Source organism: Salvelinus namaycush, chromosome 7 (assembly GCF_016432855.1).
Source record: "Salvelinus namaycush isolate Seneca chromosome 7, SaNama_1.0, whole genome shotgun sequence".
NCBI lineage: Eukaryota > Metazoa > Chordata > Actinopteri > Salmoniformes > Salmonidae > Salvelinus > Salvelinus namaycush.
This window is the reverse complement of record NC_052313.1, coordinates 28,036,167-28,055,541: the sequence shown is the minus strand read 5'-3', so window position 1 is coordinate 28,055,541 and position 19,375 is coordinate 28,036,167.

The following is a 19,375-nucleotide window of genomic DNA, read 5'->3' as shown; positions in this document are numbered from 1 at the left end:
TCGGTCATATCTCAATAACCCAGCACCAATGACCCAGCACCCAGCATCAATAACCCAGTAGTTTTAATGAAAGCGACCCAACTAAGTGAACGCCTGCTACCCAGCAGTTGGGTCAACCAAACAACCAATAATTTGTTAGTAGTACTTTTAAGTATTTTTTACTTAGCTACTTCCAGCACTGTTCACACCACATGCACTTAGACAAAGACAGGTACAATGCCACAAATTGCACACTATTATTCCCTACATAGTACAATACTTTTAAACCAAAGCCCTGTGGGCTCTTGTCAAAAGTAGTGCACTATATAGGGGATAGAGTGCCATTTGCGACACACACAGAAACTACAGGGGATGGCTGTCACTTCAGTCATTTTAAACCTCACAAGTTGTATTGATTTTCACCACTGACATAGTCTTTATCTTAAAGTACAGATCCACACAGTAAAGTGTCTGTTTCAGGATGCTGATTGCCTTTGTACAGAATCACTTCAACCTGTTGGCTTTGAGTTTCTTACAGTCAGTCATACAGCGTATGTAAAGTGCACTTGACAAGCGTTAAAAAACAAATTTGACATGATTTAAAGAGATTTTTCTGAAGTTTTTGTATAACTTCAGCCAGTAGTTTTGAAAGTAGTGCTCCCGAGCCAAAACAGGTCCCCGAATAGGGTGCACAATTGTGTAGTAGTAGTTAGCCAGGAAGTGCTTTAGCAAAAATGTTGAGCATTTCCATACTAAACAAATATCATGGGTGATATTTGAGTCACTCAAAATGCTATTTTACATGGGAATCAGAATGACTGAAAGGCAGCACACCTGCTCTAGATTGCAGGAAATGGCAATACAGGTGTTCAAAAACGCAACAGAGATGAGTGTATCCTGTAGCTCTGTTGCTGCACACAGTAAAATGTGTAGTGGATCTGTTAAGCAAAGATCGAGTGAGAATAATCCCTGCTGATTCCCCACTTATACCCTAACTACCTTCAACCTTTGAGAAATACAGAAGCATTGGTGAAGATCGAATTTAAAACTGGGCTAGAAAATCTGCGAACATACATACACACACACAATATACTCTACATGACCAAAAGTATGTGGACACCTGCTCATCAAACATCTCATTCCAAAATCATGGGCATTAACAGGCTCCACTCTTCTAGGAAGGCTTTCCACTAGATGTTGGAACATTGCTCCCGGGACTTGCTTCCTTTCAGCCATAAAAGCATTGGTGAGGTTGGGCACTAATGTTGGGCGATTAGGCCTGGCTTGCAGTCGGCGTTCCAATCCATCCCCAAGGCGTTCGATGAGATTGAGCTCAGAGATTTCTGCAGGCCAGTCAGGTTCTTCCACACCGATCCTGACAAACCCTTTCTGCATGGACCTCACTTTGTACACAGGGGCATTGTCATGCTGAAACGGGAAAGTGGCTTCCCCAAACTGTTGCCTTAACGTTGGAAACACATAATCGTCTACAATGTCATTGTATACTGTAGTTACTTGGCCATGTTCAACATCTTGGCCATGTTCTGTTATAATCTCCACCCGGCACAGCCAGAAGAGGACTGGCCAACCCTCATAGCCTTGTTCCTCTCTAGGTTTCTTCCTAGGTTCTGGCCTTTCTAGGGAGTTTTTTCTAGCCACCGTGATTCTACACTTGCATTGCTTGCTGTTTGGGGTTTTAGGCTGGGTTTCGGTACAGCACTTTGTGACATCAGCTGATGTAAGAAGGGCTTTATGAATGCATTTGATTTGATTTGTAGCATTATGATTTCCCTTCACTGGAATTAAGGGGCCTAGCCCGAACCATGAAAAACAGCCCCAAACCATATTCCTCCTCCACCAAACTTTATAGTTGGCACTATGCATTTGGGCAGGTAGTTCTCCTGGCATCAGCCAAACCCAGATTCATTCGTCGGACTGCCAGACCGTGAAGCGTGATTCATCACTCCAACCGACGCTTAGCATTGAGCATGGTGATCTTAGCCTTGTTTGCTCGGCCATGGAAACCCATTTCATGAAGTTCCCAATGAACATTTATTGTGCTGACGTTGCTTCCAGAGGCAGTTTGGAACTCGGTAGTGAGTGTTGCAACCGAGGACAGACGATTGTTACGCGCTTCAGCACTTGGCGATCCTGTTCTGTGAGTTTGAGTGGCCTACAACTTCGCAGTTGAGCCATTGTTGCTCCTAGACTTCTCCACTTCACAATAACAGCACTTACTGTTGACCGGGGCAGCTCTAGCAGGGATGACATTTTACATACTGACTTGTTGGAAAGGTGGCATCCTATAATGGTGCCACATTGAAAGTCACTGAGCTCTTCAGTAAGGCCATTCTGCTGCCAATGTTTGTCTGTGGAGATTGCATGGCTGTGTGCTCGATTTTATACACCTGTCAGCAACTGGTGTGGCTGAAATAGCCGAATCCACTAATTTGAAGGGGTGTCCACATACTTTTGTATATGTAGTGTATATACAGTACACACACATACATGTAAAGCAGCCATTGTGCGTGTAAGAAGCAGCTCTTATAGTGCCTTTAGAAAGCATTCATACCCTTTGACTTATTCCACAATTTGTTGTGTAACAGCCTGAATTCAAAATCGATTAAATCGATTTGTTTTCTCACCCATCTACACACAAACCCCATAAAGACAATGGGAAAACATGTTTTTTTTACATTTTTGCAGATGTATTGAAAATGAAATACAGAAATATCTCATTTACATAAGTATTCACACCCCTGACTCAATACTTTGTAGAAGCACATTTGGCAGCAATTACAGCTGTGAGTCTCTAAGAGCTTTCTACAACTGGATTGTTCAACATTTGCCCATTCATTTTTTCTAAATTCTTCAAGCTCTGTCAAATGGGTTGTTGATCATTGCTAGACAACCATTTTCAGGTTTTGCCATAGATCTTCAAGTCAACTGTAACTCTGCCACTCAGGAACATTCACTGGTAAGCAAGATATGTGTGTCAGATTTGGCCTCGTGTTCTGCTGGAAGGTGAATTCATCTCCCAGTGTCTGGTGGAAAGAAGACAACCAGGTTTTCCTCAAGGATTTTGCTTGTGCTTAGCTCCATTACGTTTCTTTTTTATCCTGAAAGACTTCCCAGTCCTTAACGATTACAAGCATACCCACAACATGATGCAGCCACCACCATGCTTGAAAATATGGACAGTGGTACTCAGTAATGTGTTGTATAGGATGTGCCCCAAACATAACACTTTGTATTAAGGACAAAAAGTGAATTGCTTTGCCACATTTTTTGCAGTTATACTTTTGCCTTGATACAAATATGAAGCATGTTTTGAAATATTTTTATTCTGTACAGGCTTAATTATTTTAAATCTGTCAATTAGGTTGGTATTGTGGAGTAACTACAATGTTGTTGATCCATCCTCAGTTTTCTCCTATCACAGCCATTAAACTCTGTAACTGTTTTAAGGTCACCATTGGCCTCATGGTGAAATTCCTGAGCGGTTTCCTTTCCCTCCGGCAACTGAGTTATGAAGCACGTCTATCTTTGTAGTGACTGGGTGTATTGATAAACCATCCAAAGTGTAATTAATAACTTCAATATGCTCAAAGGGATATTCAGTGTCTGCTTTTTAAATCTTTACCCATCAACCAATAGGTGCCCTTCTTTGTGTGGCATTGGAAAAACCTCCCATGTCTTTGTGGTTGAATCTGTTTGAAATTCACTGCTCGACTGAGGGACCTTACATATAATTTGTATGTGTGGGGTACAGAGATGAGGTAGTCATTCAAAAATCATATTAACCACTTATTGCACACAGAGTGAGTCCATGCAACTTATTATGTGAATTGTAAAGCAAATGTTTACTCCTGAACTTATCTAGGCTTGACATAACAAAGGGTTTGAATAGTTATTGACTCAAGACATTTCAGCTTTTCATTTTTAATTCATTTGTAAACATAAAAAAAGTATATAAGTCCACTTTGACATTATGGGGTATTGTGTGTAGGCCAGTGACAAAAAATCTCAATTTAATACATTTTAAATTCAGGCTGTGACACAAAATGTGGAAAAAGTGAAGGGGTGTGAATACTTTCTGAAGGCACTGTATATCCCGAGATGTGATTAGCGCCCACTCCATGTTTATCTCCTTCCTGGAAGAGCAATAGCATCATGCGATACTGTACACCATGCTAATCGCATCCCCTATGTACCGCTGTGAAAGAGCTTATAATACATTTTGTAAACAGTACACAATGACTTAATGGCTTAATATGTTGTTCTCCATAGTCCCTCTGTGATTTAGTTATCCTCTCAATCAGATGGAGTGATCTAGTGTCTCTGTTCCAAGACTGGGTAAGTACATATTACTTGGATTTGGTGTATAACCACAACCGAATCATTCCATCTCAAAAAGTACGAGAGGATTTCAACACCCGCCATCCCCGATTGTTCTCAAATGTTTTCTGTAGTTGAAAATAGATAAGATTAGCATTCCTGAAACATTATTTTGTTGAAAGATAATTTGAACTCTAAGAATTTAAGTTAATTGATTGCACCCAAATGGGCCGTTGCATTTTTTAGGATTCATATAATATTCAATAAATTTGACTCACCACCTGGATTCGGTCTCATAGAGCAGAATTTGAAATTGTGTTTTTTTTACATTGGATAACAGTAGAGACTCAGAGCTACAATATGGTATTTCATACAGTGGTTTGTCCTTTAAAAATTGCAGCATACTGCAGCACAGCTTGCAGAATTCTTTGACACGTCATTTAAGTGCCAACCACTGGTACCATTAATGCTAGTTTGTGCTAGTTTGACCACCAGAGGGTATCTTTGAGAAGCATTTGATAGCCTTCAATAATGGCCATACTAGAGAATTTAAAACATTTTTTTAACAATATGGTATATGGGACTGATTATGAAATTTGGGGACTGATTATGAAATTTCAATTCCAAGAAAAACTAAAAACCCTCTGGGTGTCCATTAGGATGGATCAGAAAATATGGCGCTGTACAACGTGAAGGTCGCGAGTAAGCTACACTGCTGAGCTATTTAGCTAAAGAATCCCCCTGTCGCACGCGGGAGACTGGGGTTCAATTCCCCGATGGGGAGGAAGGAGTAGGCTGTCCTTGTAAATAAGAATTTGTTCTTACCCTAGAGAGGTTATGTGAGACGGTAGCGTCCCACCTCTTCAACAGCCAGTGAAACTGCAGGGCGCCAAATTCAAAACAACAGAGATCCCATAATTAAAATTCCTCAAACATACATGTATTTTACACCATTTTAAAGATACACTTGTTGTAAATCCAGCCACAGTGTCCGATTTCAAAAAGGCTTTTACGACGAAAGCAAACCAAACGATTATGTTAGGTGAGTGCCTATTCACAGAATAACACAGCCATTTTTCCAGCCAAAGAGAGGATTCACAAAAAGCAAAAATATAGATAAAATTCATCACTAACCTTTGATGATCTTCATCAGATGACACCCATAGGACTTCATGTTACACAATACATGTATGTTTTGTTTGGTAAAGTTCATATTTATATCCATAAATCTGAGTTTACATTGGTGCCTTACGTTCAGAAGTTCCAAAACAGCCTTTGATTTTGCAGAGAGCCACATCAATTTACAGGAATACTCATAATAGACATTGCTAAAAGATACAACTGTTATGCATGGAATTTTAGATGCACTTCTCCTTAATGCAACCGCTGTGTCAGATTTTAAAAAAGCTTTACGGAAAAAGCAAACCATGCAATAATCTGAGTCGGTGCTCAGAGCCCAATCAAGACACAAATATATCCGCCATATTATGCAGTCAACAAAAATCATAAATAGCATTATAAATCTTCACTTACCTTTGCTGATCTTCGTCGGAATGCACTCCCAGGACTCCCACTTCCACAAGAAATGTTCATTTTGTTCGGTAATGTGCATAATTTATGTCCAAATAGTTACTTTTGTTAGCGCGTTTGGTAAATAAATCCAAAGTCACGAAGCACGTTCACTAAAAGCAGACAAAATTTCAGTTTTGTAACAGTCAGTAGAAACATGTCAAACAATGTATTGAATCAATCTTTAGGATGTTTTTAACATAATTCTTCAATAATGTTCCAACCGGAGAATTCCTTTTGTCCTCAGAAAAGCAAATGGAACGGGAGCAAACTCTCATGTGAATGCGCATGGTCAGCTCGTGGCTGCTGGCAGACCTCTGACTCATTCCACTCTCATTCGCCCCCACCTCACAGTAGAAGCATCAGACAAGGTTCTAAAGACTGTTGACATCTAGTGGAAGCCTTAGGAAGTTTACATTACCAATATCCCACTGTGTCTTCAATAGGAGCTCAGTTGGAAATCCACCAACCTCAGATTATTTTGCCTGCCATATGAGTTATGTTATACTCACAGACATCATTCAAACAGTTTTAGAAACTTCAGAGTGTTTTCTATCCAAATCTACTAATAATATGCATATTCTAGCTTTTATGGCTTTGTAGCAGGCCGTTTACTCTGGGCATGCTTTTCATCCGGACGTGAAAATACTGCCCCCTACCCCAAAGAAGTTAACTGATTCCATATATGTTATTTCATAGTTGTGATGTCTTTACTATTATTGTACAATGTAGAAAATAGTAAAAATAAAGAAAAACCCTGGAATGAGTAGGTTTGTCCAAACCTTTGAGGCCATCAAGAAGTTTTGGCTAGAGAAATTGACGATATCATCTCAGAAAGGTTTTACCCGTGCTCGTGGAGCAGGGTGGAAGTGCAACTAAAATGTAGTTTAAATATCCATCTGCATTTTGAATGTCTTTTTTCTCGTTATTTTATTAACAAAAGCATAAAGATGTTGAAGAAATACTGTACCGCTGTTTTGAGTTAGAAATGTAACACTTAAGCATCGAATACATTGCAGGTAGGGGGATGTTCACACCTACAATAGCCGGGCTATAAAGAGTCTATTGTCCTGATTATCGCTCTACAAGTGTTTGAAAACCTGTTTTCAAAATGCCACCAGCTGTTCATCACTACTGTAAATAAAAACACAGCATGTTGTTTACATTTGTTTACATTCTTTGTTATTGTTCTTAACCACAATGTCACAAATAATTTGTATCTACCTTTCCAATTACTTTTAGAGTTTGGGATTAATTTAATTAATATTATGGTGTTTATATTCCGAGAAAAGGATGGATGGAACGGAAAATATGGCGCGGTACAACGTGACGGTCAGGAGTAGGCTACACAGTACTGGGCTATTTAGCTAAAGAGTCCCCTTGTCATATGCGGAAGACCGGGATTCAATCCCCCGAAGGGGAGGAAGGAGTAGGCTGTCTTTGTAAATAGAAATGTGTTCTTAACTGAGTTGCCTAGTTAAATGAAGGTTACACTAAGAGCATAACATTTCTACACCATAATTTTAGTCTAACCAATACCCAAACGGAGATTCAGTGAATCTCATTGATTCATCAAGACCAGTCCCCATGCTTGTCTCAGAGCAGCGTGAAACAGTGCTAAAATAGTTGTAGGCTAATGCTTCAAATCCTATTGCTTCTAACTTCAATATGCTCTTTAAATAAATAAGACCTACACCACTTTTAACAGCACATTGCTCAACACTAGTGAGACTCATGTCGCCTACGGTAGGCCTACAGTATTTCGAAAAATATGACGTGACTCTCCGCCAATAATTACATATTAGGATTGGAGGATTCTAAATTAAAACCAAAATCCGCCTCATGGGTCTCCCGGTGGCGGCTGGCACGGGTATCTGTAGCAACGCATTTTGCATTGCGATGCAGTGACTTAGACAGCTGCGCCACTGGGGAGGCCCCATCCACAAAGTATCAAAATACAGAGAGGTGTTGGTAACGGTATATTGTCCTGCTAATAGCCCATAATGGGTTATTATAATACTGTACATGGTGTCCAGGTCAGGATAACCAAAACATTTATTTATTAACTTCTAGTTCCTCCCAAACCCGGATCCGGGAGCACCCCCACCAGTAAAAAAGCTGACTAGCATAGCCTAGCATAGCGTCACAAGTAAATACTAGCATCTAAATATCATTAAATCACAAGTCCAAGACACCAGATGAAAGATACACATCTTGTGAATCCAGACATCATTTCTGATTTTTAAAATGTTTTACAGGGAAGACACAATATGTAAATCTATTAGCTAACCACGTTAGCAAAAGACACCATTTTTTTTACTCCACCAGTTTTTTACTCCATCAGTAGCTATCACAAATTCGACCAAATAAAGATATAAATAGCCACTAACCAAGAAACAAATTCATCAGATGACAGTCTGATAACATATTTATTGTATAGCATATGTTTTGTTAGAAAAATGTGCATATTTCAGGTATAAATCATAGTTTACCATTGCAGCCACCATCACAACTCGACTAGAATAACTACAGAGAGCAACGTGTATTACCTAATTACTCATCATAAAACATTTCTTAAAAATACACAGCGTACAGCAATTGAAAGACACAGATCTTGTGAATCCAGACAATATTTCAGATTTTCTAAGTGTTTTACAGCGAAAACACAATATAGCGTTATATTAGCTTAGCACAGTAGCAAACCATACAACAGCATTGATTCCAGCCAAACATAGCGATAACGTATTCACCACCAAAATATATTAATTTTCACTAACCTTCTCAGAATTCTTCAGATGACAGTCCTGTAACATCATATTACACAATGCATATAGAGTTTGTTCGAAAATGTGCATATTTAGCGGCACAAATCGTGGTTATACAATGAGAAAAGTAGCAAAGCTGCCCAGAAAATGGCAGGAGAAATCTTTGAAGAGGCACCTAATCTAATCAGTAACTATTCCAAAACTTGACTAAAAAATACAGGTTGGACAGCAATTGAAAGACAAATTAGTTCTTAATGCAATCGCTGAATTACATTTTTTAAATTAACGTTACTTCAAGCATACAGCGTGCGCTAAAGCGAGACCGCACCATAATTAATGGCGGAATTATTATCTGACATTTGTCAACATAAGTACGAATTAACAGCATAAAGACTGCTTACTATTAGCTGAGCTTCCATCAGAATCTTGGGCAAGGTGTCCTTTCTCCAGAACAATCGTCTTTGGGTTGAAAGATGTCCTCTTGTCCGGTCGAAATAGCCGCTAATGTTAGCCGCCAACTGGAGTGGTGTCCAACTCGTGAAAGCGCATGGCAAAGAAATCCCAGAAAATCGCAATAAACTGCTATAAACTGCTATAAGTCGGTTTAAATTAACTACCTTATGATGTCTTTAACACCTATAACGAATAAAAACATGACCGGAGATATAGAACTACTAAAACGAAAGCGTTTGCAGGACGCCATTGTGATGTCTTCATGCGTCAAGCGCACTGTTGAAAAGGACGGTCCTTCCGCTCCAGGGTCTATATATAGGGCCCAGATTGCGCAATCCACTCCATTCAAAATCTCCCCGCTTACTGACATCTAGAGGAAGACGTATGCAGTGCATGTAGCCCCATAGCTTGCATGGGGACTTATAAACTGATCTCAGAACAGGGACCTCGATTTCTGAAATCTCACTCCCTGACAGGAAAAGTGCTGCAGAATGAGTTCTGTTTCACTCAGAGAAATAATTCAAACGGTTTTAGAAACTAGAGAGTGTTTTCTATCCAATAGTAATAATAATATGCATATTGTACGAGCAAGAATTGAGTACGAGGCAGTTTAATTTGGGAACACATTTTTCCAAAGTCGAAATAGGCTCAAGAGGTTTAAAGACTATCAGAAAGAATGTTGGTACTTATTTATTTTGATCCAAAGCCATGAATGAGAGAGTCACTCAGCTTTATGTAGGTGCCAGGGCTATATGACTGCGCCATCAACTTGATAATATATAACGATATTTGGGAAAAAAACTAAAGTGAGCGATTGTAATCAGAATAAAGGCCTAAATAATATTTGTAAAGGCCAAAACTTTTATTTCTGTTTTTAGAGGGAGAGAAACGCTGGGCCAATTGTGCGCTGCCCTATGGGACTCCCAATCACAGTCGGATGTGATACATAATAATAATAATAATTCTTAACTTAGAACCTAACTTAGAAATACATTTGACGATAGAATTCTCCCCCTACCCTCCATCTAGGCAAAACTATTGTCCAGCTACCTGCTAGAACAGCAGGAACGTTTCCCTAGTCAGCGCCATTATTAGTGCAAGCCCCTTAAAGTGTTGCTCTGTGCTACCCAGTGTGCCGGGGTGGGGGTCCACCCCCCCTCCCTCCTCCTCTGTTCCCCATTGGCTAGGTCGGTCTTCTGTGCGCGGCTCTGCGGCCCATCCGTGCCCCCTGCCCTCGTGCCTTGAACCTTGCGCGCATTCAGTGGATACAGCTGGAGAACTGCAACGCAATCCCATTGTACGCCACTCGGGAGCCATGACCAATATATATACAGTGGGGAGAAGAAGTATTTGATACACTGCCAATTTTGCAGGTTTTCCTACTTACAAAGCATGTAGAGGTCTGTAATATTTATCATAGGTACGCTTCAACTGTGAGAGACGGAATCTAAAACAAAAATCCAGAAAATCACATTGTATGATTTTTAAGTAATTCATTTGCATTGTAAACTCACTTTTGAGAAATTGGCCTTTGAATGTTTTGGTATCTAGTGAAAAGCTCTTCTTTGTCTACACCCATTCAGTATCGTTCACACCCTCTTAAGTTTTAGCCCCACCCATCGTGTTTCGCTCTCAGAGCGCACACTTGACGCTCTGGCTGATGATTTGTTTACCTGTGGATAACATGAAAGAGCCTAACCAGCTCTGCTGGCAACAATTTCATTACGTTTTTTCCCATATGTTTACTGACACCGGCTATATTCAACCGGTTTTGTACACACATCACATAACTTTAGCTAACGAGCCAGCCAGCTAACATTAGCAAGTTAAACAACAATGAACAAAGTGCCAACAATGCCTAACATTAGGCTCTAACTAGAAAAGCAAACAGCTCTGGAAAACAAATAATAACCTCCACTAGGGAGCCAGCCAGCTAACGTTAGCTAGCTAAATAACAGTACAATTTAGCTTAAGACATATAGCTAGATTGGTAAACAATGAACCTAGCTAGGTAAACAAAGTCTAAGTTCACACACGTCACGTAACGTTAGCTAACGAGCCAGCCAGCTAACATTAGCTAGTTAAACAACAATGTCAGGAATGCCATACCACGGTTGCCCTTAGTTTGAAGATGTAATCCGGTGACTGGTGTTTTCTCCATCTCTTTAGCTATCACACTCTAATTCCACTGATTTCAGAACTTGATCCTCCAGAAATTGGAGAGCAACACTTATGCAGCTCCACTATACATTCATATTTTTTTTTTAAAGTCACGTTCGACGGGATGACCATCACAGACTGACGAGATCAAATAGACAGAAGCCTCTATCCGAGCTCATCTGTCGGCATGTCCAGCCCACTCATTATCTCAGCCAATCATGGCTAGTGGGAAGGTTGCCAACTTTTTCTGTGGCTTAACCAAGTACTATTCAGAATGACTATTCAGGACCTTTAACTTAAACTACACTGTAAAGCATTTCCTGTAAATGACCAATTGTTTTATGAATACTAGGTGTTATTATCACTTGCACTTCTATAGATCTATTCAAAGGCATCAAAACTGGTCGTGGTTATAGGGCAAAACAGATCCAATGGGAATGGGTAAATAAAATATTCAACCATTAAAAGGTCTAAGACCCACTGCCACTTTGATCTGCATTGTTTTCCAGAGAACGCATAGAGCTCTGAGTTGATTATCCCTTTTATACCATGGCTAGAAATTAACATATTTGCCAGCAGAAATGTATTCATTTGCCAGTAGAAATATAACAACCACTGAAATAGCTAGCTAGTTTGCTAACTAGCTACAGTAATTGCATTGGTAACCAAACAAACATACTTTTGTTTAGCTAACCAAACCATCATTTTAACTTGCTATTATGAAAATCGAGTTCAACAATGCCAATGTTATCAATTCAACTTTTGCTTTCAAAAGCAGCTCAAAAATAGTAACATGTAAGAATTAACTTCATAGCCATTTAATTATACTGTGCAATTATACTGTGCGTTATAGGGAATTATAAAATGGGTGGGTCTATTCCTGGATGCTGATTGGTTAAAACCTTATTCCAGCCAGTGTCCATTCCTCAAGTTACCACCGGGTAATGCTGTGACCTTGAAATGCCTATTTACTCTGTTCCATCTCACTGCGCAATCAACTGCCTCATCAGCCCAGCCAGGCAATTTATAAACTTGATCTCCACTATAAAAAGCATCTAGACGTTATCTCCAATATATTTTAGGCTAGCATTTGGTTTTCATCAGAGGAGAATTGTTTAAACCTTACTGTCTGTCTCTCCAACATTTGCAACATAGTTTCATTATTGAACTTTTATTTCCAGCTGTCCCATAGTAATGAACATGTTGGGATGAGACTGACGGGTAGACAGATTTTGTCAGCCATTCGAAGTCATGAATCAGCTGGCATCATTTTTATGGATATATACAAAGACATTTCAATAGAAAACAAAACTGCAGCTAGTTTGCAGTCTTTCCAGCTTCAGTTTTAACCTGTTAGGCGGGCTGTCCCGACATCGGTACACACCCCCCACCCCCCCCACACTGATTAGCATCGCTAGCATAGCGTCACAATTAAATAGTAGCATCTAAATATCATTAAATCACAAGTCCAAGACACCAAATGAAAGATACAGATCTTGTGAATAAAGCCACCATTTCAGATTTTTAAAATGTTTTACAGGGAAGACAAAATATGTAAATCTATTAGCTAACCACGTTAGCAAAAGACACCATTTTTCTTTGTCCACCATTTTTTCTCTCCACCACTAGCTATCACCAATTCGGCCAAATAAAGATATTGATAGCCACTAACCAAGAAAAAACCTCATCAGATGACAGTCTGATAACATATTTATTGTATAGGATAGGTTTTGTTAGAAAAATGTGCATATTTCAGGTAGAAATCCTAGTTTACAATTGCACCCACCATCACAACTCGACTAGAATAAATACACAGAGCAACGTGTATTACCTAATTGCTAATCATAAAACATTTCTTAAAAATACACAACTCACAGCAATGGAAAGACACAGATCTTATGAATTCAGACAATATTTCAGATGTTCTAAGTGTTTTACAGCGAAAACACAATAAATCGTTATATTAGCATACCATATGTGCAAACGTTACCAGAGCATCGATTCAAGCCAAAGAGAGCGATAACGTAATCATCGCCAAAATATATTAATTTTTTCACTAACCTTCTCAGAATTCTTCCGATGACACTCCTGTAACATCATATTACAACATACATATAGAGTTTGTTCGAAAATGTGCATATTTAGCCATAAAAAACCGTGGTTATACAATGAAAATAGTAGCAAAACATGCCTGAAAATGTCGGTCGCCATCTTTCAGAGTGATCTAGTTTAATCAATAGCTAATCATATACTTGACTAAAAAATACAGGGTTGACAGGAATCGAAAGACAAATTAGTTCTTTATGCAATCGCTGATTTACATTTCTAAAATTATCCTTACTGTGCAATACAGGGTTCGCCAAGCGAAGCTATAGCAAACAAAATGGCGGAATATGCGTTTAAAATTTTTCGACAGAACAACGAATTATCATATTAAATATTTCTTACTGTGAGGTGATCTTCCATCAGATTCTTGGGCAATGTATCCTTTCTTGGGTCTAATCTTCTTTTGGTCGAAAGATGTCCTCTGTCCGTCGAAATGCCCACTAACGTTCGACCGGGACCCCGAAACGTGCCCAAAGCTTCAAAGAGCATCACATAGAACTTCCTCAAAATCGCACTAAACGGATATAAATTGCTATAAAACGGTTTAAATTAACTAACGTATGATGTTTTTAACACCTATAACGGGTAAAAACATGACCGGCGCTATATTACTGGCTAAACAAAGGCTTGGAAAAAGCCAAGTCCGACGTCCTTCTTGCGTTGAGCGCAGGGTCCAAAAGAACGCTACTTCCGGTATTTGGTCATTTATAGAGGCACTGATTGCGCAATCGACTCCATTCAAATTGTCACCACTTACTGACATCTAGAGGAAGGCGTGGGCAGTGTTTGTATCCTCATAGGATTTACAGAGACTTTTAAAACTGATCTGGAACCAGAGGCCAAGATGTCTGAAATCTGACACACTGGGAGGAAAAGTGCTGTAGAATGAGTTCTGTTTCACTCAGAGACATAATTCAAACGGCTATAGAAACTAGAGAGTGTTTTCTATCCAATAATAACAATAATATGCATATTGTACGAGCAAGAATTGAGTACGAGGCCGTTTGAAATGGGCACGATTTAGCTGGCTACTCAGTAACGCCCCCTGCAGCCATAAGAAGTTAAGTGATTGTGTTAGCTGTATTGTTGGCTAGCTCCTCTGAACAACAGTGTCCTGACGAGAGAGCACATTTTCTATGCCAGGCGAAATCGCGCGTCATTAACACATTGTTATGGATTCATTTTTTTTTAAATCACTAGAAAACATCTTAATCAAACGCAAATGCAGCTACTTTGCTGTTATTCTGGCTGCACTGTTTGAAGTGACTGTAAGTTAGCCGTAGTTGGCTAGCTGGCAAGCAAGAGATGACTGGTTCACGTCCATAGATACAAAACAAAAATACTTAATGACTGTGTCGCGTCTCTGGCAACCGAACGACCATTTGTGTCGGGACTATATCTTGTGGAAGGATGAAATAGTATGAATAAATTCATAAATGTTTTATTTTTTTAATGAAAATATATCAATCGTTATTTGAATATGTTGGTAACCCGTTGTATAAAAGTGATAATGTCCCTCGAACCTCGTGTTTTGGAGGATATACTGTATGTGACTGACCACCTCGATTCGGGTCTTATGTGGCAAAATTTGAAATTGTGTTTTTTACATTCGATAAAAGTAGAGACTAAGAGCTACAAAATGGTACATCATAAACTGCAGTTGAGGAACAATGAGAAAGTCATTTTGCATTGAAAGTTGATAAACTTGTATCCCCACTATTGAGAAAATACCCCTTGAATGTTTTGGTACTATTACTTGAGAGCCCTTCTTTGTCTACACCCATTCAGCATCGTTCACACCCTCTTAAGCCTTAGCCCCACACATCTCCCCCACACATGTGAGGCCATATGCTAAACAGAGTGAGTAAGGTACTGTAGTAAAAAAACAAATATTTAAAGACTAAAAGTGGTAAAAATAGTAGCCTACAATAAGGAAAAACTCCAGGTAAAAATACAGTTTATATAGTCCTTGGCCTATACTGTATCCATAATCAGGCCTTGGTGCAGGTCATGTTGTTGTTCACATTACTGTCTCTGGTAAACACACACTATATCAAAACAAAATCAAAGTTTATTTGTCACATGCACGAGATACAGAGGGTGTACACAATACAGTGTAATGGTTACTTGCATATTTGCATAGTAGCAATATCAAAACAAAGTGTCCAGATAAAAATATTTGATAAATATTAGATGCCGCTTACCCAGACATACTTGTCTAAATTGAAAGAAATGCTATAACCCCCAGCCACATCTTGCTAAGTGGATAGGTCTCTACAGAAGGTGTAAACGTTAGTGAAATGGTTACTTGCATATTTGCATAGTAGAAATATCAAAAATAGAAAGTGTCAATATGTATTACAGATTTTAATAAGATTTGATGTTGCTAACATGCTGTCAGTTCCACTTTAAAAGTTAGGGAACTACTAACACATACATTTGAAGTCTGAAGTTTACATACACCTTAGCCAAATACATTTAAACTCAGTTTTACACATTTCCTGACAATTAATCCTAGTAAAAATTCCATGTCTTAGGTCAGTTAGGATCACCACTTTATTTTAAGAATGTGAAATGTCAGAATAATAGTAGAGAGTGATTTATTTCAGCTTTTATTTCCTTCATCACATTCCCAGTGGGTCAGAAGTTTACATTCACTCAACTAGTATTTGGTAGCATTGCCTTTAAATTGTTTAATTTGTGTCAAATGTTTCAGGTAGCCTTCCACAAGCTTCCCAAAATAAGTTGGGTGTATTTGATCATTCCTCCTGACAGAGCTGGTGTAACTGAGTCAGGTTCGTAGGCCTCCTTGCTCGCACATGCTTTTTCAGTTCTGCCCACAAATGTTCTATAGGATTGAGGTCAGGGCTTTGACTTTGTTATCCTTAAGCCATTTTGCCACAACTTTGGAAGTATACGTCGGGTCATTGTTCATTTGGAAGACCCATTTGCGACCAAGCTTTAACTTCCTGACTGATGTCTTGAGATGTTGCTTCAATATATACACATAATTTTCCTGCCTCATGATGCCATCTATTTTGTGAAGTGCACCAGTCCCTCCTGCAGCAAAGCACCCCCACAACATGATGCTGCCACCCCGTGCTTCACGGTTGGGATGGTGTTCTTCGGCTTGCAAGCATCCCCCTTTTTCCTCCAAGCATAACGATGGTCATTATGACCAAAAAGTTATATTTTTGTTTCATCAGACCAGAGGACATTTCTCCAAAAAGTACGATCTTTGTCCCCATGTGCATTTCAAAACCGTAGTCTGGCTTTTTTATGGCGGTTTTGGAGCAGTGGCTTCTTCCTTGCTGAGCGGCATTTCAGGTTATGTCGATATAGGACTCGTTTTACTGTGGATATTGATACTTTTGTACCTGTTTCTTCCAGCATCTTCACAAGGTCCTTTGCTGGAGTTCTGTGATTGATTTGCACTTTTCGCACCAAAGTACGTTCATCTCTAGGAAACAGAACTCGTCTCCTTCCTGAGCGGTATGACAGCTGCGTGGTCCCATTATACTTGCATACTACTGTCTGTACAGATGAACGTGGTACGTTCAGGCGTTTGGAAATTGCTCCCAAGGATGAACCAGACTTGTGGAGGTCTGCAATTTTTTTCTGAGGTCTTGGCTGATTTATTTAGATTTTCCCATGATGTCAAGCAAAGAGGCACTGAGTTTGAAGGTAGGCCTTGAAATACATCCACAGGTACACCTCCAATTGAATCAAATTATGTCAATTAGCCTATCAGAAGCTTCTAAAGAAATGACATAATTTTCTGGGATTTTCCAAGCTGTTTAAAGGCACAGTCAACTTAGTGTATGTTAACTTCTGACCCACTGGACTTGTGATACAGTGAATTATAAGTGAAATAATCTGTCTGTAAACATTTGTTGGAAAAATTACTTGTGTCATGCACAAAGTAGATGTCCTAACCGACTTGCCAAAACTATAGTTTGTTAACAAGAAATTTGTGGAGTGGTTGAAAAACGAGTTTCAATGACTCCCACCTAAGTGAATGTAAACTTCTGACTTCAACTGTATATCAGCCCTCTGATTACAGTGAAGAGCAAGACGTGCCACTCTGTTCTGGGCCAGCTGCAGCTTAACTAGGTCTTTCCTTGCAGCACTCGACCACACGACTGGGGAATAATCAAGATAAGACAAAACTAGAGCCTGCAAGACTTGCTTTTTGGAGTGTGGTGTCAAAAAAGCAGAGCATCTCTTTATTACGGACATACCTCTACCCATCTTTACAACCATTGAATCTATATGTTTTACAATCTAAGGTAGCACCAAGTAATTTAGTCACCTCAACTTGTTTAACAGCCATACCATTCATTAACAGATTTAGCTGTCTAGAACTTAGGGAATGATTTGAACCAAACACAATGCTCTTTGTTTAAGAGATGTCTGGACCAGTTTATTACTGGCCACCCATTCCAAAACAGACTGCATCTCTTTGTTAAGGGTTTCAGTGACTTCATTAGCTTTGGTTGCTGATGCATATATGGTTGAATCATCCGCATACATGGACACACATGCTTTGTTTAATGCCAGTGGCAGTTCATTGGATAGAAGAGAAAAGAGTAGAGGGCCTAGAGAGCTGCCCTGCGTTACACCACACTTTACATGTTTGACATTAGAGAAGCTTCCTTTAAAGAAAACCCCTTGAGTTCTATTAGATAGTTCTGAATCTCCGAAATGGCAATAACAGATAAGTTATGGTCAGTAATATCAAAGGCTGCACTGAAATCTAACAGTACAGCTCCCACAATCTTCTTATCAATTTCTTTCAACCAATCATCAGTAATTTGTGTCAGTGCAGTACATGTTGAGTGCCCTTCTCTATAAGAATGCTGAAAGTCTGTTGTTAATTTGTTTACAGAGAAATAACATTGTATTTGGTCAACACACCATTTTTTTCCAACAGTTTGCTGAGATCTGGCAGCAAGCTTATAGGTCTGCTGTTAGAACCTGTGAAGGCCGCTTTACCACTTTACCACTGGAGAAAGTGCAGTAGAATGAATCACAGCAATCAAGTGACGAAATGGATGCAGAGTGATATATTTGCATGTGCGTTGTGCCCTGTGTGCCTGTACTTGTGTTCCTGTGTGTATGTCTTGTAAACAAACAGTAGTGTATAAGTGTAAGGGGAAATCCTTAATTACATTATGCACTAAACCTCTCAATTATTACATATTGCTGCACACACATTTCCAGTGAGGAATATATCAATAAATGATGCCTGTCAAGGGGCAATTTGAGTTATACAAGAGATTTCATAAGACCTGTTACTCTGGAGAATCTTACATTTAAAAAAGATTGTACAGCTTCAAATTGACGTAGAGAGATGGAGTTTAGTCTCTCCCTCTCCCTCTCCCTCCCCAGATTGCTAATGAGCAGTGTGATTCTCCACCCACACAGAGGCCTGTGATGAAATGCACGAGCATGACGCTACCTCTTTATGTATAGGACATCAGACACTACAGCAGACCAGAGGACAGAGAAAATATATGACATTTAGGTGCAGTACAGGCACCATCATAGACACCCTCGCCTGTTTCCCAGCTCTCCTGCTCGAATCAGATTGATCATCGCTTCGAAGGAGCGCGTTAGGATTGGCCAGATCTATGGCAACACTTGAAAAGACTGACCAATCAATCTGGGATAAAAGAGATTAAGTATATGTGTGCGCTTCAAATGGCATCCTATTCTCTATATAGTGTACCATAAGGCTCTGTTCAAAAGTAGTGCATTATATATGGAATAGGATGCCAATTGGGATGCAACCGACGTGAGTGAAAGCAAAACCTCAAACCTACATTCTTCCTTTTGAGTAAGCTTCTCTAGGATTCTCAAACAGATGGAAATGGATTGGAGACCAATGTTCCCTCTAAGCTGCGCGCGGGTGTGCAGCTCCCATCGGAATTCCGCACAGAAGAAATATGATCCCCAGCAGATAAGCACGAGATTGAACTTCACTCAACTTTCTACAGTTTTCC